The 26,562-nt window shown below is 42.8% G+C and overlaps 2 pseudogenes across 1 annotated transcript; one reads left to right on the forward strand and one right to left on the reverse strand.

Annotated features, from left to right (window-relative positions):
* Positions 1 to 7,587: 7,587 nt before the first annotated feature.
* LOC117084994 lies at positions 7,588 to 25,875 on the forward strand (annotated as a pseudogene). The gene is made up of 4 exons (XR_004437740.1): positions 7,588 to 7,852; positions 15,438 to 15,556; positions 16,661 to 16,764; positions 25,669 to 25,875. The product of XR_004437740.1 is annotated as a zinc finger protein 141-like (transcript).
* Positions 7,961 to 8,955, reverse strand: LOC117084988 (annotated as a pseudogene).
* Positions 25,876 to 26,562: the final 687 nt, after the last annotated feature.

Here is a 26,562-nt window from a genome sequence, read left to right on the forward strand (position 1 = left end):
AGTTAAATTTGTTGTAAGATGGTATTTACTTACACAGAAGTGAGGCAGGAGAATAGGGTCTGGAGGCAGGGAACTTAAGGCCAATTCGTGCTGACTTCCTAAAAGTAAAAACACCAAGGTCTGGGAGCAGGGAACCTAAGGCCAATTAACGTGAACTTCCTGCATCTAAACCAAAAGGAGAAACCTCATCTACACCCGAGTAGCAAAGGATCAGAGGTGACTGTCGCTACAACCCTCCCCCTTGCACCAGTTCTCTGATAGAAAAGGAGAGTGCCTTGGAGAGGCTGTGGGCCAAGCACAGGCCATGCCTTCATCTGCATGGGGTACCAATTCGCCTCAGCCTTTGATTAGCCACGGACCAAATTCTTCATCCAAATAATGGTTTAGCTGATAGGGACCTCAAAAGGAGTACTTAAAACCCAGGAAACTTTTTTTTTTTTGAGACGGAGTCTTGCTCTGCCACCCAGGCTGGAGTACAGTGGCCGGATCTCAGCTCACTGCAAGCTCCGCCTCCCGGGTTTACGCCATTCTCCTGCCTCAGCCTCCCGAGTAGCTGGGACTACAGGCGCCCGCCTCGTCGCCTGGCTAGTTTTTTGTATTTTTAAGTAGAGACAGGGTTTCACCGTATTAGCCAGGATGGTCTCAATCTCCTGACCTCGTGATCCACCTGTCTCGGCCTCCCAAAGTGCTGGGATTACAGGCTTGAGCCACCGCGCCCGGCCCTAAACCCAGGAAACTTTGTAACCAGGTCCTCAGTCTGCCTGCTGGAGCCCACACCCACCCTGTGGAGTGCTTTCTCACTTTTATAAATTCTTGCTTTTGCTGCGTCCTTCCTGTTTTTCGTTCCTTTGTTTTGTTCAATTTTTTTGTTCAAAATGACAAGGACCTGGACAGCTTACACTTAACAGCCTTCCTTCTGGGAACAGAAGTGCAGGTCGATGTGAACACATGTGATTGATGCTTAAACTCACACAGTGCCCCACACCACAGGAGAAAAACATACAGTTACAGCCTGGTAATTAGGTCCAAAGATAAATAGCAAAACAAGAAGTTCGCTTTTTTTTTTAATTTTTTTTTTTTTATTATACTTTAAGTTCTAAGGTACATGTGCATGACGTTTATATCATGTATAACTCCCCCATGCAATCCCTCCCTCCTCCCCCCTCCCCATGATAGGCCCCAGTGTGTGATGTTCCCCTTCCCGAGTCCAAGCGATCTCATTGTTCAGTTCCCACCTATGAGTGAGAACATGCGGTGTTTGGTTTTCTCTTCTTGTGATAGTTTGCTAAGAATTATGGTTTCCAGCTGCATCCATGTCCCTACAAAGGATGCAAACTCATCCTTTTTTATGGCTGCATAGTATTCCATGGTGTATATGTGCCACATTTTCTTAATCCAGTCTGTCACAGATGGACATTTGGGTTGATTCCAAGTCTTTGCTATTGTGAATAGTGCCGCAATAAACATACGTGTGCATGTGTCTTTGTAGTAGAGTAATTTATAATCCTTTGGGTATATACCCAGTAGTGGGATGGCTGGGTCATATGGTACATCTAGTTCTAGATCCTTGAGGAAACGCCATACTGTTTTCCATAATGGTTGAACTAGTTTACAATCCCACCAACAGTGTAAAAGTGTTCCTATTTCTCCACATCCTCTCCAACACCTGTTGTTTCCTGACTTCTTAATGATTGCCATTCTAACTGGTGTGAGATGGTATCTCATTGTAGTTTTGATTTGCATTTCTCTGATGGCGAGTGATGACGAGCATTTTTTCATGTGTCTGTTGGCTGTATGGATGTCTTCTTTTGAGAAATGTCTGTTCATATCCTTTCCCCACTTTTTGATGGGGTTGTTTGTTTTTTTCTTGTATATTTGTTTGAGTTCTTTGTAGATTCTGGATATTAGCCCTTTGTCAGATGAGTAGGTTGCAAAAATTTTTTCCCATTCTGTAGGTTGCCTGTTCACTCTGATGGTAGTTTCTTTAGCTGTGCAAAAGCTCTTTAGTTTAATTAGATCCCATGTGTCAATTTTTGCTTTTGCTGCCGTTGCTTTTGGTGTTTTAGACATGAAGTCCTTGCCCATGCCTATGTCCTGAATGGTACTACCTAGATTTTCTTCTAGGGTTTTTATGGTATTAGGTCTAACTTTTAAGTCTCTAATCCATCTTGAATTAATTTTCGTATAAGGGGTAAGGAAAGGATCCAGTTTCAGCTTTCTACTTATGGCTAGCCAATTTTCCCAGCACCATTTATTAAATAGGGAATCCTTTCCCCATTTCTTGTTTCTCTCAGGTTTGTCAAAGATCAGATGGCTGTAGATGTGTGGTATTATTTCTGAGGACTCTGTTCTGTTCCATTGGTCTATATCTCTGTTGTGGTACCAGTACCATGCTGTTTTGGTTACTGTAGCCTTGTAGTATAGTTTGAAGTCAGGTAGCGTGACGCCTCCAGCTTTGTCCTTTTGACTTAGGATTGTCTTGGCAATGCGGCTCTTTTTTGGTTCCATATGAACTTTAAAGCAGTTTTTTCCAATTCTGTGAAGAAAGTCATTGGTAGCTTGATGGGGATGGCATTAAATCTATAAATAACCTTGGGCAGTATGGCCATTTTCACGATATTGATTCTTCCTATCCATGAGCATGGTATGTTCTTCCATTTGTTTGTGTCCTCTTTGATTTCACTGAGCAGTGGTTTGTAGTTCTCCTTGAAGAGGTCCTTTACATCCCTTGTAAGCTGGATTCCTAGGTATTTTATTCTCTTTGAAGCAATTGTGAATGGAAGTTCATTCCTGATTTGGCTCTCTGCTTGTCTGTTACTGGTGTATAAGAATGCTTGTGATTTTTGCACATTAATTTTGTATCCTGAGACTTTGCTGAAGTTGCTTATCAGCTTAAGGAGATTTTGGGCTGAGACGATGGGGTTTTCTAAATATACAATCATGTCATCTGCAAACAGGGACAATTTGACTTCTTCTTTTCCTAACTGGATACCCTTGATTTCTTTCCCTTGCCTGATTGCCCTAGCCAGAACTTCCAACACTATGTTGAATAGGAGTGGTGAGAGAGGGCATCCCTGTCTTGTGCCAGTTTTCAAAGGGAATTTTTCCAGTTTTTGCCCATTCAGTATGACATTAGCTGTGGGTTTGTCATAAATAGCTCTTATTATTTTGAGGTACGTTCCATCAATACCAAATTTATTGAGCGTTTTTAGCATAAAGGGCTGTTGAATTTTGTCAAAAGCCTTTTCTGCATCTATTGAGATAATTATGTGGTTCTTGTCTTTGGTTCTGTTTATATGCTGGATTACGTTTATTGATTTGCGAATGTTGAACCAGCCTTGCATCCCAGGGATGAAGCCCACTTGATCATGGTGGATAAGCTTTTTGATGTGCTGCTGAATCCGGTTTGCCAGTATTTTATTGAGGAATTTTGCATCGATGTTCATCAGGGATATTGGTCTAAAATTCTCTTTTTTTGTTGTGTCTCTGCCAGGCTTTGGTATCAGGATGATGTTGGCCTCATAAAAAGAGTTAGGGAGGGCCGGGCGCGGTGGCTCAAGCCTGTAATCCCAGCACTTTGGGAGGCCGAGACGGGCGGATCACGAGGTCAGGAGATCGAGACCATCCTGGCTAATACGGTGAAACCCCGTCTCTACTAAAAAATACAAAAAACTAGCCGGGCGACGAGGCGGGCGCCTGTAGTCCCAGCTACTCGGGAGGCTGAGGCAGGAGAATGGCGTGAACCCGCGAGGCAAAGCTTGCAGTGAGCTGAGAGCCGGCCACTGCACTCCAGCCCGGGCGGCAGAGCAAGACTCCGTCTCAAAAAAAAAAAAAAAAAAAAAAAAGAGTTAGGGAGGATTCCCTCTTTTTCTATTGATTGAAATAGTTTCAGAAGGAATGGTACCAGCTCCTCCTTGTACCTCTGGTAGAATTCAGCTGTGAATCCATCTGGTCCTGGACTTTTTTTGGTGGGTAGGCTATTAATTGTTGCCTCAATTTCAGAGCCTGCTATTGGTCTATTCAGGGATTCAACTTCTTCCTGGTTTAGTCTTGGAAGAGTGTAAGTGTCCAGGAAATTATCCATTTCTTCTAGATTTTCTAGTTGATTTGCGTAGAGGCATTTATAGTATTCTCTGATGGTTGTTTGTATTTCTGTGGGGTCGGTGGTGATATCCCCTTTATCATTTTTTATTGCGTCTATTTGATTCTTCTCTCTTTTCTTCTTTATTAGTCTAGCTAGCGGTCTGTCAATTTTGTTGATCTTTTCAAAAAACCAACTCCTGGATTCATTGATTTTTTGGAGGGTTTTTTGTGTCTCTATCTCCTTCAGTTCTGCTCTGATCTTAGTTATTTCTTGCCTTCTGCTAGCTTTTGAATGTGTTTGCTCTTGCCTCTCTAGTTCTTTTTTTTTTTTTTTTTTTTTTTTTTTTTTTTTTTTGAGACGGAGTCTCGCGCTGTCACCCAGGCTGGAGTGCTGTGGCCGGATCTCAGCTCACTGCAAGCTCCGCCTCCCGGGTTCACGCCATTCTCCTGTCTCAGCCTCCTGAGTAGCTGGGACTACAGGCGCCGCCACCTCGCCCGGCTAGTTTTTTGTAGTTTTAGTAGAGACGGGGTTTCACCGTGTTAGTCAGGATGGTCTCGATCTCTGACCTCGTGATCCGCCCGTCTGGCCTCCCAAAGTGCTAGGATTACAGGCTTGAGCCACCGCGCCCGGCCTCTAGTTCTTTTAATGTGATGTTAGAGTGTCAATTTTAGATCTCTCCTGCTTTCTCTTGTGGGCATTTAGTGCTATAAATTTCCCTCTACACACTGCTTTAAATGTGTCCCAGAGATTCTGGTATGTTGTATCTTTGTTCTCATTGGTTTCAAAGAACATCTTTATTTCTGCTTTCATTTCGTTATGTACCCAGTAGTCATTCAGGAGCAGGTTGTTCAGTTTCCATGTAGTTGAGCGGTTTTGATTGAGTTTCTTAGTCCTGAGTTCTAGTTTGATTGCACTGTGGTCTGAGAGACAGTTTGTTATAATTTCAGTTCTTGTACATTTGCTGAGGAGTGCTTTACTTCCAATTATGTGGTCAATTTTGGAATAAGTGCGATGTGGTGCTGAGAAGAATGTATATTCTGTTGATTTGGGGTGGAGAGTTCTATAGATGTCTATTAGGTCCGCTTGGTGCAGAGATGAGTTCAATTCCTGGATATCCTTGTTAACTTTCTGTCTGGTTGATCTGTCTAATGTTGACAGTGGAGTGTTGAAGTCTCCCATTATTATTGTATGGGAGTCTAAGTCTCTTTGTAAGTCTCTAAGGACTTGCTTTATGAATCTGGGTGCTCCTGTATTGGGTGCATATATATTTAGGAGAGTTAGCTCTTCCTGTTGAATTATGTCATCAAGATTTATCTTTTTTTTTTTTTTTTTTTTTTTTGAGACGGAGTCTTGCTCTGCCACCCAGGCTGGAGTGCAGTGGCCGGCTCTCAGCTCACTGCAAGCTCCGCCTCCCGGGTTCACGCCATTCTCCTGTCTCAGCCTCCCGAGTAGCTGGGACTACAGGCGCCCGCCTCGTCGCCCGGCTAGTTTTTTGTATTTTTTTTAGTAGAAACGGGGTTTCACCGTATTAGCCAGGATGGTCTCGATCTCCTGACCTCGTGATCCGCCCGTCTCGGCCTCCCAAAGTGCTGGGATTACAGGCTTGAGCCACCGCGCCCGGCCAAGAAGTTCGCTTTTAATCTATTCCCTTCACATCTAAACTCTGGAGGGCAAGGCTGTGAAGAGATCTGAAGACATGGTGCTCTCTCCTCCTGTGGCCCCATCATTCTTTGTTTACTGTCTGATATTTAAAAGGAAGAGGATCCCCTGAGAGAGGAGGTGGTCAGAGGCTGGTTAGGAAGATAGGGAGGGAAGGTCTCGGGAGATGAAAAACAACCACGGGACCGCACATGCACCACCCCTTGTAGCTAGCAGGAAGAAATGGGGTTAAGAACTTCCTCTTATGCCAGGATGTTACTCAGAAGGGACTGTCCCAACTTAGGCCCAGATGTAGTAAATCAACCTAAATGTCATTAACTTGACCCAGTTCCTTGTAACGTTACTAACATGACATAGCTATTTTGGTTTTAGCTTCACTCTTTCCCCCCACTGTGGGATTTGCTTGGGCACTCATGGGTAACAACCAAGATGGAGTCACTGTGGTCAACCCCAGGCATGCCCAGATACAACCTCCTTAGTGGGGAACTTTACTCCTCTCATTTGGGCAGAACCCACAGAAGATTTCCTTGTTCTTGCCACATAAAAGACCCAGAACTCAGCCCCATTTTCTGGTAACCTGCTTTCATGTCCCCTCTTGCTGCTGAGAGTTTTCCTTTTGCTTAATAAATCCTATTCTGCTTCATTCACGCTCTGGTGTCAGTGTGCCTTATTCTTCCTGGTCATGGAACGAGAGTTCACACCTGGCTGAACTGAGCATACCACGACACCGGCACCAAACAGCAACTGGGAGACCGTGGTCTTCACGTGGACACTCAGCTTGCAGCCCCTGCTCTCTCTCGGAGCACTGTCCTATCCATCCTTGAGCCTGAGGAGAAAAGTTGGTAGAGAGGCTGTTCCCTCACTTTCAGCAGAAAAGAGGTGTTCAGGCCCGCACTTCCCTGAGGTCAGAGCCTTCATGGCTGCACTCAGTGTGGCTGCCACTGCCATATGTAGCTACTGGGTACCTGGAATGTGGCTGGTTTGAGGTAAACTGTGCTGCAAACATAAAATACACAGTGAGTTTAGAAGAATCAGATCAGAAATACACCTTATTCTAATTACATATTGTTCACATATTAAAACAATAATATTTGGGGTTTTAAAATTTTATTTATTTTTTGAGATGGAGTCTTGCTCTGTCACCAGGCTGCAATGCAGTCACACGATCTCAGATCACTTGCAACCTCCACCTCCCGGGTTCAAGCAATTTTCCTGCCTCAGACTTCTGAGTAGCTGGGAATACAGGCACACGCCACCATGCCTGGCTAATTTTTTGTATTTTAGTAGAGATGGAGTTTCACCATGTGAGCCAGGATGGTCTTGATCACCTGACCATGTGATCCACCCACATCAGCCTCCCAAAGTGCTGGGATTACAACCGTGAGCCACCGGGCCTGGCCAATATTTTGGATACAATAGGTTAAAATTATCACAAACAATTCCACTTGCTTCCTTTTCTTAGTTTTGACGTGGCTAATAAAAAATTGAAAATTCACAAATAGCTAACATTTTATTTTTTTGGAGGTTTGCTTTCCTCTTCAAATCTCAGGTATCCTACTCAAAAGACCACAGGTCAGAAAGGTTATGACATTTAAAATATTAAAATGATTGTCATTATCTTGTTTCCATTTGTGAACAAGTGTGTGTGTGTGTGTGTGTGTGTGCGCGTGCGTGTGCGTGCACGTGCGTGCGCGCACAAGGTTAAAAATGAACCCTGTGCAGAGCCAGGCCTAGTACAGAGAGAAAGTCCTGCCTCAAAGTGCCTAGAGGCCCGAATCTGTCACTTGCCTCAATCAGTACACCATATTTTGGCAATTTCTGTCACTCCAAGCCTGAGGGCGTGAGGCCTGGAGCCATATCCAATCAGGGCGCTGGACTGAGAACCGTCCAATCAGGCGCGCAGCCGGAGAGGAGGGGGCGGATCCGGGATCTTGGGCGGCCTTGGCTTCTTGCTTCAGCCAGAGCTCGGTTAGGACGTCACGGTCCTGATTCCACGCCTCAGGGAGACCTCGGTGATTCCGCCACAGCCTCCGCCTCCGTCGCTCTGTGACCAGCGGGTATTGGATGATTCTAGCTAAGACTTCGCGACACCCTTGAAGCCCTGAAATGGTGAGTGTGCGGGGCGGGGCGTCCTGAGGCTGGGGGAGCCTCATCGGCACCGGCGGGAAATGGCGGCGGCGGGACCGAGTCTGCGAACGGAGTCCCCGCTGTCGCCGCTCAGCCCTCGGTCCTCAGTCCCCTCCGGTGAGGGACCCGCGCTCCTGTCGGTCCCCGCACGGCGGCTCTGCCCAGCCTGCAGCCCTCCTCCTGCAGCTCTGCGCCCGCAGCCCCGCGCCTTCCCCGGGCTGTGGGGTGAGGAGCTCACCGGGAAGACGCCGGCGCGGCGTGCGCGTTGCCCGCGTGGGCGGAGCTGTGGTCCGGGGTCCCGTTTCTTCTTTACCCTTTTCGGAATGAGATGGAGGCTCCGTCAAAACACAGAGTTCATGTGAGCAAACGGGGACTCAGTAATGGGACAGCGCCCCCGTGGCTCGTGGTTTGGGGGCTGCCAGCGGGTCTTGAAGGAAAGGCTTGTGTGAGGTGTGTGAGGAAGGGAAGCAGATCACCCGCCCGCCCCAACTTTCCCACCGGTCCCCTTGCCCTGAGCGCCGCCTCCGCGTGGCTGTTCCTGCGTGGCCTCTTTTAGAATAGGCTGGTGTCGTGTGCACAGCGCTTCGCTGAGTTGTGTGAGTGGTTCTGCCACATTATGGAACTGAGGAGGGTGTGGGCGCCCCTGGTTGCTGGAGACGTTCAGAAATGAAGACGGGTGTCCAGAGGCAGGGACTGGCGTCTGCAGGGGGCAGTTGCGGGAAGAGCGCTGAGCTTGTCGGTCTGCGCTGACTCTGGATGGGGTCTTTAGTGAGTTGCTGGACAGCCCGTTGGGGTTGGAGCATTGACGGGTGTTGAGGAACCTCCGCAAGTTTTCTGTCAGAAGAAAGACATGGCTGAGCCTGGGCTGGAGGGAGTCGCCTCGTGTCCGCGGGAGGCGCGACCGGGTTCTGCACGTGCGCGGTCCTGCTGGGCACTGTCCTGTTCCTCCAGGTCTCCTCGCGGGGAAAGAGGGGACTGAGAACTTGGAGGAAAGGAGTTCTGAGAAATATCCCGTCCCCGCACCCTGCTGCCGGCCTCCACCCAATGCTAACCCACTCCAGAGGACGCCCACCGGGCATTCGCATGGCCACACTCCTCCCAGGATAGGGTTCTGCCCTCAGGAATTGTGCCCATTGGCAGCTTTGCTCCTATAGTTTTCTCCCAAGAACACACAAAGTGCCCAGAAGACTCCTAGCTCATGTCAACCCCAGATCTGTAGCAGGAATCTGTTTTCTTTTTTTTTTTTTTTTTGAGACGGAGTCTTGCTCTTTCGCCCGGGCTGGAGTGCAGTGGCCGGATCTCAGCTCACTGCAAGCTCCGCCTCCCGGGTTTACGCCATTCTCCTGCCTCAGCCTCCGGAGTAGCTGGGACTACAGGCACCCGCCACCTCGCCCGGCTAGTTTTTTGTATTTTTAGTAGAGACGGGGTTTCACCGTGTTAGCCAGGATGGTCTCGATCTCCTGACCTCGTGATCCGCCCGTCTCGGCCTCCCAAAGTGCGGGGATTACAGGCTTGAGCCACCGCGCCCGGCCAGGAATCTGTTTTCTTCACCACCCAGTCTTCTAGATCACCTGATCCTAATCTGTTCTGCCCTTATGGACTCAGGAATCAGAGCGTAGCCCTGCTTCGGCCTGCACTTGTAACACAAACCAGTGCTTTAGTCAGTCCTGCCTTGCCCCCACCCGAGGCTCTTGATTGCACCTTTCTCTCTCCTGCTCTTTCCTTCCCCACAAATCCGCTTTCCTGTGTACAGTGTGCCCAAGTCCGTCCCTCAGGTGCCTACAAGAATTCAGATGTTAGTAAGTTCAAGACCATGTCTTTAGACCAGGCCGTTGTAGGACCAAATACAAATTAGAAAGAAGCTTAATGATTTCTCTTTAGAGTGTGGGAAGAATTTTTGCTCTTCTGCCTTTTCTTAAAGCATTTAATTGGAAAACTTTTATATTTAAATATTTTCTGTGCTTCTTTGAAAAACATAAATCATTTTTATCAGTTAACTAGGTCATTTGTCTTTTTCGACTGAAAATTGTCTTTAGGACATAGAAACTATTGCCTTGAAATATAAATAGCAAGAATATACACCCTAAGGACACAGTTTTTGTAGGAGAGTAGGGGGCTGCCTTCAGCAGGTACTTGGCGCGACATTTCAAAACACGTCGTATCAAGAAGATAGAGGAAGTTTTGTTGTTGTTGAATGTTACCAATTAGAAAACCCAGATGACCTCCCAAATTACTAGGTGACATAGACTGTATGACAAATGGTGCTGTCATGTCTTGAGAACTAATTATGGTGATGTTCTTTCTGTATTTGCAATCTATTAGTTGATTGCCTGTGATGCATACCATATTTTGGTATAATTAAATAACAGAACATTTTTTTGCTGTTCTGTTATTGTGGAGAGTATTTTAGGATTGGAGATGGTTTTGCTTTTAGCTATAGTTACCACACTGTTCAGAATTACCAGATTTATATACAAGGTGCCCACTAGGCTTCACTTGAGAGAAAACCTTTTTTCTAAGGAGTCCAGTCACGATCCACAATTTTGTGGGAAAGTGCACAAAGTGCAGCAAAGTGCTCCCCAAAGTTGCAAACAAAATGGTCGCTCTAGCCGGGCGCGGTGGCTCACACCTGTAATCCCAGCACTTTGGGAGGCTGAGGTGGTCGGATCACGAGGTCAGGAGATTGAGACCATCCTGGCTAACACCGTGAAACCCCGTCTCTACTAAAAATACAACAAGTTAGCTGGGCATGGTGTCGGGCGCCTGTAGTCTCAGCTACTAAGGAGGCTGAGGCAGGAGAATGGCGTGATCCCAGGAGGCGGAGCTTGCAGTGAGCGGAGGTCACGCGACTGCACTCCAGCCTCGGCGACACAGTGAGACACCATCTCAAAAAAGAAAAAAAACAACAAAAAAAAGTCTATTTAGAATCTACAGTCACTTCTAAAGCAGTTAGACTAGATTTCTACAAAAATAACTTTTCAGGACAGCAATCAGTTATTCCATTTCCTTCAGTGCTCCTGGCATCTTCAGATCTGACGCTGGTTCAGACATCATGGGGTCCATAAACTCAACCAGGATCACATAAGTGCATTAATTAAACCAGAGAACATCAATTCTCTCTCTTCTCCCCTTGCCCAAATGCCCACAAATGTGCATAGCTTACCAGCCTTCCAAGACCTAAATGTGCAGTTCCAAATTCTGAATTTATGTCCTGGGATTTGAGAGAAGAATGGCACTTTTGTCTGAGAGATAACAAGTACTTTTAATTATCAGACCCAGAGACTTGTTAAAATGAGACCGCAGTCCTACTCTTCCCCTCTTTGAACTATTTGTTTTTTGAAATTCCTTGCTATTGCCACCAGTGGCTATAAATTAACCTAATAATACCACAATGGACACTATAACCCACACTCTATGACTTAACAATATATAGCCAGCCACTAACCAATGTTGCTTTTATAAACCAATAGGAAGATCTGACAGCTTTGTATCAGTCCCCTCTCTGCCTTCTTTTTTGCCTTTAAAAATACACTTGTAACTGCCTCTAATTGGAGTATATATTCAAGGCAGCTTTATACTGCAAGGTTGCAATCTTCAAGTTTGGCCCAAATAAATTCTCTACTTATGTTTACCCCAGCTTTTTCCTTTTAGGTCAAAATATTCTTCAGAATGTATTGAAGGAGCCTCCATGAAAGGCTGTCTCTGGTTTTACTCTGTTTGCTGCAATCCCCAAGAATGCAGAGGCACATTGATCTCACTTAGAATCTGCACATAAAAGCTGGCTTCTGCCTAGGATTCACAAGATAGGGCCAGACTTCGGGTTGAAGAGATACAGAAAACTCACAGAAGTTATTTTCTGCATCATGAGAGGTCAACATAGACTTCTTTTTTTTTTTTTTTTTTTTTTTTTTTTGAGGTGGAGTCTCGCTCTGTCGCCCGGACTGGAGTGCAGTGGCCGGATCTCAGCTCACTGCAAGCTCCGCCTCCCGGATTTACGCCATTCTCCTGCCTCAGCCTCCCGAGTAGCTGGGACTACAGGCGCCGCCACCTCGCCCGGCTAGTTTTTGTATTTTTAGTAGAGACGGGGTTTCACCGTGTTAGCCAGGATGGTCTCGAACTCCTGACCTCGTGATCCGCCCGTCTCGGCCTCCCAAAGTGCTGGGATTACAGGCTTAAGCCACCGCGCCCGGCCAACATAGACTTCTTAAACCCCACTTTCAGCGTGGAGCCCTTTGAGTTTTCCAGGTCTTGTCTAGTAGTCACCTGGTACAACTATGTGAGAGGCTTCTGGTGTGAACAGAATCCTGTGGCAAAATCTGTAAGTGTAAACAAGCACCTTAGCAGTGGGAGGTCAGGGCCACAAAATATCCAGAACCATAATCACAACCATAATCACTAGTATGCCATCTTGTATACTGGGGTACTGGAGTACTTTCATCTTTCCTCTTGTCTCAGAGTTAGCTGATCAGGGACAGTGCATATCACATCTGGATCCAGAATCTGCAGCTGTACCAGGGCAGTTCCGTTTTCTGTTTGCACTCCACAAAGTCAGCCTAAGTCTCTCCTGTCTAGATCACTATGGAGGCTTCAGCCCAGGGTCACTGAGGACACTCTCACCAGCATCAGTGAGTTATTTGAGATAATTTGAGGATGTTCTGTGCAGACTGGGGTCAGTCTGACAACAAGGTCTGATTCTGGTTCCATTTCAGAGAAAGAGAATGACTTATCCAGGGTTTGTTCCTCCCGTCACAGAAAGAATCTCCTTGGTTCATAACAGAGAAGAGTTGTTCCAGTTTTTTTGGTTCTTTGATGAAAGTGAGGCAATCTGGAGACTCAAACTGATCAAAAAGTAATTGCTTCTATTTCGTATGGACATTAGAAAAAGAGATGAACCAGTCATGGTCCCTACCATCAAGTAACTTGCAGTCTGGAGCACAAAGACGGAAACTGTACAGGAGACTTAAGCTTTATTTGGGTTACTTCCCTTTTATTGTTTTGTGAGTTCTGATGCCTCCACCTGAAGGGCTATTCATAGACTGAAGAGAATTTGTTGTTATTATTATTTGTATTGTTTTTAGCTTGCTAATAAGTATTTGGCTTCTAATAAAATTGGTCTAGAAAAAAATAAGGATTTTGGTTAAGTTCCTTCTTATTGTGTGTTGCAATATAGACAGGGAAGTGGCAAAAGCAGATTAAAATTTCACAAACTCTGGGAATAAAATTTCTCTTGGGCAGGCTTAGAAAAAACAAAACTGAAAATACTTATTGGCCTAGAGAACAGAAGCCTAGGGCCCACCTTCTATCCCAACCATGCCCAGATCCACCCTCTGCTGAATCTTGTCCAGATCTGACCCCACATTGAAATCTCTCACAGAACTGCTTAGAGGAGATCAGAATTTGGGGTGGCTACTCCTGCTGCCTCTGCAGAGCTGGTGCTCCCAATTTCGTGAAACCCAAAAGCAGATAAATGGAGAAAAGCAATATACTTTTGTGCCTTAATTTCTTTTTTATAAAATTAAAACCAGTGTTTCCAGAGACATCTTATCTAGCAATCTGTTCTCCAGCCCTATAGTTTTAGTTTTTTTTTTCACAATTCTCAAAGTAAATACAAATACAAAAATAAAAAATTCCTCTGAATTGCACTTAATACTTTCTTTGTGTTTCTCTCCCATCTGTCTATATTGAACTATTCTATACATTTCTAAAAAAATCAATCATAGGAAAACAAGAAGAAATAGAAATGCCGGGCCCTGCATTTAAATCCTAGGAATTATGGGACACTTAGTACCCACCTCCCAGGATGTTATGAGAATTAACACACATAATGTGAGCTTCCCAGCACAGTGCTCTGTGACATACTCCTGCACACACAGTACATGTTCCGTAAATATCACATTAATGCATGTGCACATGTTTTCAAATGCAGACTTAGACATTGCCACCATCTCCAGCCTCTGTAACCGTTGAAGGGCCTGCAGAGAATGCCCTGTTTCAGGAGATGACTGGTGGTCTTGTCTTCAGATGAAAAGTATTTGTTGGCCGGGTGCGGTGGCTCAAGCCTGTAATCCCAGCACTTTGGGAGGCCGAGACGGGCGGATCACGAGGTCAGGAGATCGAGACCATCCTGGCTAACACGGTGAAACCCCGTCTCTACTAAAAAAATACAAAAAACTAGCCAGGTGAGGTGGCGGGCGCCTGTAGTCCCAGCTACTTGGGAGGCTGAGGCAGGAGAATGGTGTAAACCCGGGAGGCGGAGCTTGCAGTGAGCTGAGATCTGGCCACTGCACTCCAGCCCGGGCGACAGAGCAAGACTCCGTCTCAAAAAAAAAAAAAAGAAAAGTATTTGTGTTGGGGTAAGGGACCCTGTGTGCTGTGCCTGCTTTCTCTAGCTGAGTGATACTATAATGGATCTAGGGGGAGGAATATCAGCATTAACAGGAGACTTGCTATAAGAATCTATATAATTCATGGACCCTTTTCAAACCTGCAGAATTTTGTTACTTACAGTAAGGCCTAGAATAGCAAATAATTTATACGCACATTGAAGCTTGAAAGCCTGTGCTTAGCCAAGTGACTCTCAGCCCAATCTTCTAATAGGATCACATGGACTGTTTGAAGAGAAACAGTCACTTGTTCCCTCCCCACAGATCCTGGCTATTCTGGATGGAAACATTGCTGTTTTTTAAATTAAAACATGATTTGCCAGGGTCAAGCATGAAGGCTTCCAGACACTTTAATGAGAGATGAGCACACCCTTTGTTCCAGGAGGTCACAGGACCTACTCTGCTTGGTTTTCATAAGGGCAGGTCAGTGTAGCCCGTATTTCCATTGTAGCAACAGAAATTGCTAGCTTGCTGTGGAAAATCAAGTACAGCTTTCTCTTCAAAGGAACTTTCCTCCCAGTCTAATTGAGAATAAATAGTAACCTCTCTTAGAAGCAAAATTTACTCAAATACTTGTGCTAATATTCTTAAATATCTACTAACCATAATAAAGATATCAATGTACTTTGTATTCTCAGCTCCCACATTTTAGCCTAAGATATTTGCCCTGCCATGCCTAAGCAGGTCCAAGCAAGCATGAGTTTATAGCCTCTTCCTCTTCCTTATTTGGAGGTGTTTTTGGCCTTTCTCAGCATTCCACAAGTTACTTCCTCTTTTCCTTTATTCTCTGCCTTCCTCTCTTTTGGAAAGTTCTAAATTGCTAGCCAGTCAGGACAAGGACAAAATGTGAGATCCTGTTCCAGCCAATGGAAACTGGACACAGCCATAGGGTGGATTTCATGGCAAGACTGCTAGTGAGCAGCACCCTTTCTACAGAAAGTTAATTAGCCTTGCTAGGAGATCCTTTGTCCCAGTGTTGTTTTTTGGTGACACCAAATACCCATTCCTGACAAATGCCATCCTTTTTCCTCAGAGTTATGGAACACTTTAGAGAACATTACCGTGTTGAGAGTTATTTTATCAGATAATTACAGTCTGTCCCATTAAGTCACAACTAGCTCATATAACTCATTTGTCCTGTAGTCAATTTAAGAACTCTACCTTTGATAAATACGTGTTTTCAGGAACTCTTAACATTCAGGGATACGGCCATAGAATTCTCCCCAGAAGAGTGGAAATGTCTGGACCCTGCCCAGCAGAATTTATATACAGATGTGATGTTGAAGGACTACAGAAACCTGATTCCCTGGATGAGGATAACTTTAATACATAATTGCTAATGCTCCCTCAGAGTTTTATTTTTTTCCTTTGTATGTCTCTTGGGAGCTTCTGCTTTGCGTGAATTAATTTCAGTTTGTTTCTTCATGAAAAAATTGGGAGTTTTCTGGTGTAAAAAATAAAATCTTTAAGTAATGTTTCATCTTTTTTTTTTGAGACGGAGTCTCGCCCTGTCGCCCAGGCTGGAGTGCAGTGGCCCGGATCTCGGCTCACTGCAAGCTCCGCCTCCCGGGTTCACGCCATTCTCCTGCCTCAGCCTCCCGAGTGGCTGGGACTACAGGCGCCCGCCACCTCGCCCGGCTAGTTTTTTGTATTTTTTAGTAGAGACGGGGTTTCACGGTGTTAGCCAGGATGGTCTCGATCTCCTGACCTCGTGATCCGCCCGTCTCGGCCTCCCAAAGTGCTGGGATTACAGGCTTGAGCCACCGCGCCCGGCCAGATGTTTCATCTTTACCTAAACCTTCTCTTGAGCTAATTTTGTGTCCTTCACTCTAGATTAGTGCTAATTCTAGAAATTCAGTTTTATTACTGTTTTCCACGTCTTAAAATCCAATTTGCATCACTTATTTTTGATTCAATAGTACTGGGTAGTGGAACTTAGAACCCACAGATTCAAAATACTTAAATATTCTGAAGATTCTTTAAGGAAACAATTTTTGGATTAATTTTTTAGAATCTTTTTTTTTTTTTTTGAGACGGAGTCTGGCTCTGCCGCCCAGGCTGGAGTGCAGTGGCCAGCTCTCAGCTCACTGCAAGCTCCGCCTCCCGGGTTCACGCCATTCTCCTGTCTCAGCCTCCCGAGTAGCTGGGACTACAGGCGCCCGCCTCGTCGCCCGGCTAGTTTTTTGTATTTTTTAGTAGAGACGGGGTTTCACCGTATTAGCCAGGATGGTCTCGATCTCCTGACCTCGTGATCCGCCCGTCTCGGCCTCCCAAAGTGCTGGGATTACAGGCTTGAGCCACCGCGCCCGGCCTAGAATCTTCCATAATTTGTCTTTTCTGCTTAGCATAGTACTAGGTTGGTAATTGGAGAATCCCCAGCAATAGTCATATTAATTTTGTTTTTTAATAAAACAGGTGTTGCTCTCTTTAACTTAGACCTGGTCACCTGTCTGGAGCAAAGAAAAGAGCCCTGTAATGGGAAGACTCATGAGACAGCAGCCAGAGCCCCAGGTAGGTGAGAGTGAATGAAGGAGATGACACAAGCAAGGGGACCAAAGGCGAAGGAAGCCAGGCCTTCACATGTAGTTTGAGAAGTTCTTCTCCAATCAAAATAACTTCTGACAAGGCTGCATTTTCTTCTCGTGTTCACAAACAGGGGCATCTTCGGTCCCACGCTGTTAAATCTTCTACGAATTCTCTTTTTAGTGATCTCCCTTCAAGATTACAGGGAGAGCCAATGTCCACTTTATCACTTACAGGGGCTGCATGATCTGACTGCTGTTCCATTGCTTTTGCAGACATAGGAATATTTGTGTTATTGAGGAGCTCTATGTTAATTTATTTTTTCAGACATTGTTTTAGCATCATGTCTAAAATAACGTATATTTTTCAAATACTGATTTTATTTCATGCCTGAATGTGTAAGGCAAGTAGTGGACATATTGGGATTTGGTTCAGAAATCCCAGGAACACCAGGGACAGATGTTGCCGATTTTCTGCTTACTGATTTTTAATCCTATTATAAATGTAATTCTACAAAAATTCTTTCCTAGCAATTTTTCAGAACAATAAGCATTTTCCTTAAATATGAAAAATGTAATGTTGATTGTAGTTTAAAATGCTATTGTTTTAGTATAACTAAGATTTGTAATTTTAAACTCTATATGTGTAAATTTTCAAGTTATAGTTTAAAGCATGGGTTTCCAAGCTTTTGGCTTCCCTGGGCCACATTAGAAGCAGAATTGTCTTGGGCCACACATAAAATACATTAACACTAATCATACCTGATGAGCTTTACAAAAAAAAAAAAGTTCATGAATAATTTTTATGATATCTACCACAACAGATAAGCAAAATGTTCTTACATTCATAGGGTTGGACACCACTTGATTAAAGTATCTACTCACCTTCTAGATTTCTTAAATGTACTGTCATAAACCAGCTTAGAACATTGTTAAGTATATATATTCTTTAATAACTATTATCTTACAACTGTAGTAAGAAGCCTACTGGGATTCTGTTATTGAGATCTATCTATATATAAAAATGTGGGTCTCACACATATGCACATCTATATAAGTTATAGATGTGTATTGTAAATTCTCACTTAACATTGTTGATAGGTTCACGGAAACTGTAAACGAAGCAACATATTGTTTAAAAAAACTAATTATGGCTGGGTGCGGTGGCTAACACCTGTAATCCCAGCACTTTGGGAGGCTGAGGTGGGCAAATCACAAGGTCAGGAGTTCAAGATCAGCCTGGCCAACATGGTGAAACCCCATCCCTACTAAAAATACAAAAAATTAGCTGGGCGAGATGGCGGGCGCCTGTAGTCCCAGCTACTCGGGAGGCTGAGGCGAGAGAATGGCGTAAACCCGGGAGGCGGAGCTTGCAGTGAGCTGAGATCCGGCCACTGCACTCCAGCCTGGGCGACAGAGCGAGACTCCGTCTCAAAAAAAAAAACAAAAAACAAACAAACAAAAAATTAGCTGGGCATGGTGGCATGCACCGGTAATCCTAGCTACTCAGGAGGCTGAGGCAGGAGAATCACTTGAACCCAGGAGGTGGAATTAACATAGTTTAATTGATAGAAACAAGGGTTATGTTTGAATGGCATATGACAACATTGTTTTATTTAATGATGCAGTTTTCAAGAACCTATTTTGAACATTAAGTGAGGACTTACTGTACATCTGTGTTTGTGTGACATCGATTTTTCTGATACATACAAATGGTATAACTATATATTTGATGTGTACAATGTAATGATTTGATATGCATGTACATTGTGAAACAAAATACAGTCAAGTTGATGACTTGACTGTATTAGTAATACAGTAATAGATATGTTGATGACATATCTATTACCTCAAATTTTTTTTGTAGTAAGAACACTTAAGATCTACTGTTGTAGGCTGGACACAGTGGCTCACGCCTGTAACCCTACCACTTTGGGAGGCTGAGGTGGGTGGATCACGAGGTCAGAAGTTCAAGACCAGCCTGGTCAACATGGTGAAATCCTGGCTCTATTAAAAATACAAAAATTAGCCGGCTGTAGTGACATGTACCTGTAATCCCAGCTACTCAGGAGGCTGAGGCAGGAGAATTGCTTGAACCCAGCAGGCAGAGGTTGCAGTGAGCTGAGATCATGCCACTGCACTCCAACCAGGGCAACAGAGTGAGACTCCATCTCAGGAAAGAAAAAAAAAAAAAAAGCAAATTGTAAGCATACATTACAGTATTACTAACTAAAGACACAATGCTATTTGGCTAATCTAATGCTAATTTACATTAGATTTCTCAGACTTACTCAACTTATAACTAAAAATTTGTACTCTTTGAACAATATCTCCTCATATTTTCACCCTCAGACACTAACAGCCACCATTCTACACTCTGCTTCCATGAGTTGATTTTTTAGATTCTCGTCTAACTTAAAACAAGCAGTTTCTTTGTCTTTCTGTGTTTGGCTTATTTCATTTAGCATAATGTCCTCCAGGTCAGTCCATGTTGTAAATGGCTAGATTTCCTTCTGTTATGGCTGAATAGTGTTCTACTCTGTATATACACACACACCATATTTTGGCTATTGTAAACAATACTACAGTGAACATAGGGCTGAAGATATTTCTTCAAGATATAAATTTTATTTCCTTTGGTAGGATGTCCAGAAGTGGTATTGCTGGATTACATGATATTTCTATTTTTATTTTTTACTGGTTTTTATGATGACTTTATTTATTTACATCTCACCAACAGCATACAGATTTCCCTTGTATGTATGTCTTCAGTGGGGAAAAAAGTAACCTTTTGTCTATTTTTGAATGGGTTATTATTGTTTTGCTTTGAATTCTAGAAGTTTTTTATATGTTTTGGTTATTAACATCTTGTTAGATATATGGCTTGTGAATGTTTTCCTGTGTTGTAGGGTTTAAAAAATGTTTTTCTTTGCTGTGCAGAAGCTATTGGATTTGATGCAGTCCCACTTGTTTGTATTATTTGTTGCTGTGCTTTCGATGTAGTATCAAAACAGTTAATGCCAAGACCAATATCAACAAAGTTTTTTTTTTTTTTTAAATATGTTTTCTTCAGGAGTTTTAAGGTTTTATGTCTTACATTTAAGTCTTTCATTTTGAGTTAATTTTGGGGTATGGTGTAAGAAAATATTCTACTTTTATTCTTTCACTTGTGGGTACCCAGTTTTTGTGGCAGCATGTATTGACAAGACAGTATTTTCTGCATTGGATATTCTTAGTGGCCTTGTCAAAGATTGGTTGACCTTGTATTCTGGTTTTGTTTCTGGGCCCCCTATTTTGTTCCATTGGTTTTTGTATTTGTCTTTATGCATATACCATACTCTTGATTATTATAACTTTTAAATAAAATTTGAAGTTAGAGAATATGATGCCCCAACATTGTTCTTTCTCAAGATTGCTCCAGTTATTAAAAGTTTTTTATGGTTACACTTAAATTTTACAATTGTGTTTTCTATTACTGTGAAAAATGCCACTAAAACTTCAATAGGGATCACGTTGAATCTATAGATCATTTTGGGTAATATGACATCTTGACAGTGTTAGTTATCCTAATGGAATATGTTTCCATTTATTTGTGTCTACTTCAATTTCTGTTATCAATCTTATTGTACTTAATGTATAATTTTTTTATTGGTTAAATTTATGTTTATACTATTGCAAATGGAAATTGTTTCTTTGGAAAATTTGTTGCTACTGTATGCAACAAATATTTGTATGTTGGACCAGATGCAATGTCTCATTTCTGTAATCCCTGCACTTTCAGAGTCCAAGGCAGGTGAATGGCTTGAGACAGGAGTTTGAGATGAGTCTGGGCAACACAGTGAGACCACGTCTTTAAAAAAAAAAAACCCACAAGTATTTGTATGTTGATTATGTATCCTGATACTTTAACAAATGCATTTATTAATTCAAACAATTTTTCTTGTTTTACTCTAGGGTTTTATATATGTATGCATGATCATATTATCTACAAACAGTAACATTTTTACTTCTTTTCCAAGCTGGAGAGCTTTGTTGTCCTTTTCCTTACCCAATTTTTCTGAAAGAAACTTCCAGGAATATGTTAAGATAGAAGCTGTGGCCCTCCAGGCAGGCCTGCATATCTTGGCCTCAGCTGTGGTCTCTGAAGCAGCCCTGTGTCTGTACATTTGAAGGATCTAACAATGATTACAGTTCCTGTCAACTATTTTTGACAGGTAAAGATCTCCCATTTGTTTGGTCCACAGGCTGATGAGATTACCTCTGGGGTTGCAGAGAAGAAGAGTTGTAGCTGGGTTACAAGGGTGATGCTGGGTCTGCCGTGGGGTCTGCCTTTGATGGTTGTGTTACCAGAGATTTGGACAGTCATGGATTATTTCTGGGCCATGGAAACATTAAATATCCTTGAGGACATTAATCTATATGGCAGGCAGTAGGCTAGGTTTGAAGTTTTTCTGCGTGTGTCGGGCCAAATATCAGGTGTATGAATGGGTTTGGCTTCTGCTGACTCCCTGGGAACAGTTTTCACAAGTCTCTATGTGGGTCCCTGAGTGTGTACAACTGGCCACAGACTGTGACTGTGAGGGCTAGAACTGAGTCACAGGGTTGCTTCAGGGAGCACAACTGAGGCCAAGATATACAAGGCTGCTTCCAGGGTTATGGCTGGGTGTGTCTCCCTGCAGGTCTCTTAATGGGAAGGACCACTTGTGGACTGTAGCTGAGAGGAGTTTGAGAAAGGTTGCAGAACTGCTTCATAATCTTCAGTAACACCAGGCTTGTGTGCCATTTCCTTGTCTGTAGCCATGTCTATGGGCCCTTGAGTTAGCCACCTGGGTGAGGGCCTGTTTTTTCTAAATAACCCTCCTTGATCTCTGGCTCCACTGAGGCTTCATAACCCTAACCATAGGCAAGCGTGTTTCTACTTCTATTTCCTAGTTTACTACACAAGATATTGTATAAAAGTGGAATCATACACTGTCACTTTGTTGGTGTCTTATTTCACTTAATGGCTTTGAGATTTATTCTTATTGTAGCATCTGACAAGATATTTTCATTGGAGGCTAAAGAATATTTCATTGTATGTATAAAGCACATCTTTTTAAATCATTCATCCATTGAAGGGTGTTTGAGTTTTTTCAGTTTTTGGCTTTTGTAAATGATATGGTTTGGATCTGCATTTTCATTCAAATCTCATGTCAAATTGCCATCCCTAGTGTTGGAGGTGGGCTTGGTGGGAAGTGGTTGGGTCATAGGGTTGGCTTCTCATGAATGGTTTAGCTTAGCCCCTTTGGTACTGTCTGCCATAGCGAGTGAGTTCTCCTGAGATCTCATTTTTCAAAAGTATATGGCACCTCTTCTCTCACTCTCTCACTCCTGCTCCCACCGTGTAAGATGACTCACCGTCCCTTTGCTTTCTGCTATGATTGGAAGCTTTTTGAGGTCTCCCCAGAAGCAGAAGCAGCTGTGTTTTCTGTACAGGCTGTAGAACCATGACCCAATTAAACCTCCTTTTTAAAATAAATTACCCAGTCTCAGATATTTCTTTATATCAATGCCAGAATAAACTAAAATACAGTGAATATTGCTGCAGTAAACATGAAAATGCAAATTTCTTTCAGGTATACTTTGCATATTTTGAATAGATGCTCAGAAGTGGGGCAGGGCACCATGGCTCACACCTGTAATCCCAGCACTTTGGGAGGCCAAGGCAGGTGGATCACTTGATGTCAGGAGTTCAAGACTAGCCTGGCCAACATGGTGAAACCCTGTCTCTATTAAAAATACAAAAATTAGCCAGGAGTGGTAGTGTGCACCTGTAATCCCAGCTACTTGGGAGGCTGAGCCACAATAATCACTTGAACCCAGGAGGCTGAGGTTGCAGTGAACTGAGATCACGCTACTGCACTCCAGTCTGGGCAACAGAGCAAGTCTCTGTCTCAAAAAAAAAAAAAACCAGAAAGAAAGGAGTGGGATTACTGGGTCATATAATAACTTCATTTTTAATTTTTGGAGGAACCTTTTACATTTTTCAGGTACAAATGACAACATATGTCATTGTTTGCTTGATATTGGCCATCCTAATTAATGCACAATAATACCTCGTTGTGGTTTTGCTTTACATTTTGCTAAAGATTGGAAATTTTTTTCAGTAATTGTTTGCTGTGTGCATTTCATCTTTGGGAACCATTTTTATCTTGTTCATTTGTTAATCATGTTACTTACTATTTGTTGATTTTTTTGAAGTTCTGGATGTTAGCTTCTGTCAAATATATGCTTTTTAATTTGTTTTCTTCTTACATGGACTCTTACAAAATGTTTAATATGCAGAGATAAATTTAATGTAGTCCCATTTTTCTGAGTTTTTAAAATTTGTTCCTCGGATATTTGATGTTGTATGCAAGGAAACATTGCTGAGACCAAGGTCATAAACTTACTGTATTTTCTTCTAGAGATCGTATAGGTATAATTCTGACATTTAAATATTTAACTCATTCAGGACAGTTTTTGTATATGGTTCGGGAGAAGGACCCAACCTCAGTTTTTCCCATGTAGTTACAGAGTTTTCCAACACCATTTATTGAAGAGACTGTCTTTTTCTTGTTGTGCGGTCATAGCAACCCTGTTGAAGATCATTTGAGCATATACACAAACATGGTTGGCTTTAAGTTCTGGGTTCTGTTCCATTGCTATTTGTCTTCTTGCAAGTACCACACTGTTTTTATTTATGTAGCTTTGTAATCTGTTCTAAACAAAGGAAGCATTGTGCCTCTAACTTTGTCCTTGTTTTCTAAGAATGTTCAGGCTATCAGTGGTCCTTTGATATTCCATGTAAATGTAAGAATTTTTAAAAAGATGTCTTTAAAAAGCATCATTTGGATTTTCATCAGGATTACACTGAATTTGAGTATCACTGTGGGTAGTATTGTCATTTAAAAATATTAAATCTTCTGTTAAGTTTCACTTATTTTTGGATTTGGCAATTTTGATTCTGCTTTTGATTTCTAGTTTGATTCCATGTAATATGAAAGGAAGCATTGTGTAATTCAATCTTTAATACGTAGCAGGCTTAATACCATGATGACAAAATAATCTGTACAACAAACCTTCGTCACACAAGTTTACGTATATAACAAACCTGCACATATACCCAGATCTTACAGTTTTAAAAAACAAGAGTTATTTTGTGTTCTAACAGGTTGTCTGTGAAACAACAACTACTCATTTTCTTCTCCACTTAGCCCCTGACACAGTTTAGTCTACTTTCTGTTTCTAGGAGCTTAACTACTTTAGGTATCTTACATAAGTAGAATTATATAGTATTTATCTTTTTGTGCCTGGCTTCTTGCACATAAATAAAGTCTCAAAAATGCATCCTTAGGCCAGGTGTAGTGGCTCACACCTGTAATCCTAGCACTTTGGGAGGCCTGGGTGGGCAGATCACCTGAGGTCAGGAGTTCGAGACCAGCCTGGCCAACATGGTGAAACCCTGTCTCTACTTAAACCACAAAAATTAGCAAATCCCAGTTACTCAGGAGGCTGAGGCAGGAGAATTGCTTGAACCTGGGAGGTGGAGGTTGCAGTGAGCCGAGATTGTGCCATTGCACTCCATCCAGGGGGACAAGAGCGAGACTTTGTCTCAAAAAAAAAAAAAAGCATCCTTATTGTGGGTGTAATAAATTTTTCTGCTTTTAAGAAGCTGAATAATATTTAATTATTAGTACATTCCAAATTGTCTTTATTCATTTATTAAGAAAACTTAGCCAGGCGCTGTGGCTCAAGCCTGTATTCTCAGTAGTTTGGGAGGCCGAGGTGGGCGGATCATGAGGTCAGGAGATCGAGACCATCCTGGCTAACACAGTGAAACCCCATCTCTAGGAAAAATACAAAAATTAGCCGGGCGTGGTGGCAGTTGCCTGTAGTCCCAGCTACTCATGAGGCTGAGGCAGGAGAATGGTGTCAACCCAGGAGGCAGAGCTTTCAGTGAGCCGAGATCATGCCACTGCACTCCAGCCTGGGCGACAGAGCAAGACTCCATCTCAAAAAAAAAGAAAAAAGAAAACTTGATTTTTCCCACGTATTTGCTTTTGTAGATGATACTACAATGAATATGGATGATGGAATGTGTAAATTATTCATTTGATAACATACGCAAGGGATTATTTATGTGCTCTGTTCTGTTTCACTGGTATTGTCTTTTTTTGATCCAGTTATAAAATATTTCAATTACCATAAATTTATAATAGGTTTTCAAAATCAGGATGTATGATGCTTCTGATGTTGTTTCTCTTTTTGACAATTTTTGAGCACTTCTGGCCTCCTTCATTCTCATATGTCTTTAGGATTGCTTCTTTCAGTAATGTAAAATATGTATAGCTGCTGTCATCCAAAGTATACCACGTTTTTCTTCAGCACTCTGTCAGGGGAGACAAAACCCATCTTTGACAGCCCGCCAAAAACCAAAAATGTGGGCAGATATTCTGTGTTTCTCTTTCTCTCCTGAGGAAGCATAGAGTTGGGAGTTTCTCATTGTTGACCATGCTGTACTGGCAGGAGGTAAGGCTGTGCCGGACATAATAAAATTTTAATAAAATGTTTCTTCTCTTCATGTTTTTGGCATTTTGCTAAAGTGAAGTAGTACACATTCTTAACTATGTTTTGGAATTCCCACAAAGGCAATGTGATCAATATAATGTTAAGGTCATGTATCTATGAAGAAATGAGGACCAGTGATTTTTATTTTTAAGCCTTGCAATTTAAATTGATATTTTTATTTATTATTTTAATTTTTAATTTTTGTGAATACACAGTAGCGCGCGCTCTCTCTCTCTCTCTCTCTCTCTCTCTCTCTCTCTCTATATATATATATATATATATATCTTTTTTTTTTTTTTTTGAGATGGAGTCTTGCTCTGTCCCCAGGCTGGAGTGCAGTGGCGCAATCTTGGCTCACTGCAAGCTCCGCCTCCCGGGTTCATGCCATTCTCCTGCCTCAGCCTCCCAAGTAGCTGGGACTACAGGTGCCTGCCACCATGTCCAGCTAATTTTCTAACTTTTTTTTTAGTAGAGATGGGGTTTCACCATGTTAGGATGGTCTCGATCTCCTGACCTCGTGATCCACCCGCCTCGGCCTCCCAAAGTGCTGGGATTACAGGCGTGAGCCACTGTGCCTGGCCTATCCCTATCTCTCTCTTTCTGTCTCGCGCTCTCTCGCGCTCTTGCTCTCTCTCTCTCTCGCTCTCTCTCTCGCACTCGCTCTCTCTCTCTCTCTCTCTCTCTCTCTCATCTCTCTCTCATCTCTCTCTCGGTTACATGAGATTTTTTATCCAGGCAAGAAATGCATAAAAATCACATCAAGGTAAATAGGTATTCATTATCTTAACTATTTGTCCTTTGTTTTACAGACTATCTGATTTCATTCTTTTAGTTATTTAAAAATGTACAATTAAGTTGCTTTTGACTATAGTCACTCTGTTGTACTAGCAACTACTAAATCGTACTCTTTCCAATTTTTTTGAACCCATTAACTTGCCTCACTTTCTCCCAGCCCCCTACTATATTTTCCAACCTCTGTAACAATCCTTCTTCATGAAATTAATTTAATTTTTAGCTCCAGTAAATGTGTGAGAACATGCAAAGTTTGCCTTTATATGCCTAGATTATTTCTCTAAACATAATGATCTCTAGTTCCATACATGTTGTTGCAAATCACAGAATCTTATATTATTTTTTTACGGTTGAAAAGTACTCCATTGGCCAGACGTGGTGGTTCACACCTCTAATCCCAGCACTT

The sequence above is a fragment of the Trachypithecus francoisi genome, unplaced genomic scaffold (assembly GCF_009764315.1).
Source record: "Trachypithecus francoisi isolate TF-2019V2 unplaced genomic scaffold, Tfra_2.0 Lachesis_group1, whole genome shotgun sequence".
In the NCBI taxonomy this organism is placed as follows: domain Eukaryota; kingdom Metazoa; phylum Chordata; class Mammalia; order Primates; family Cercopithecidae; genus Trachypithecus; species Trachypithecus francoisi.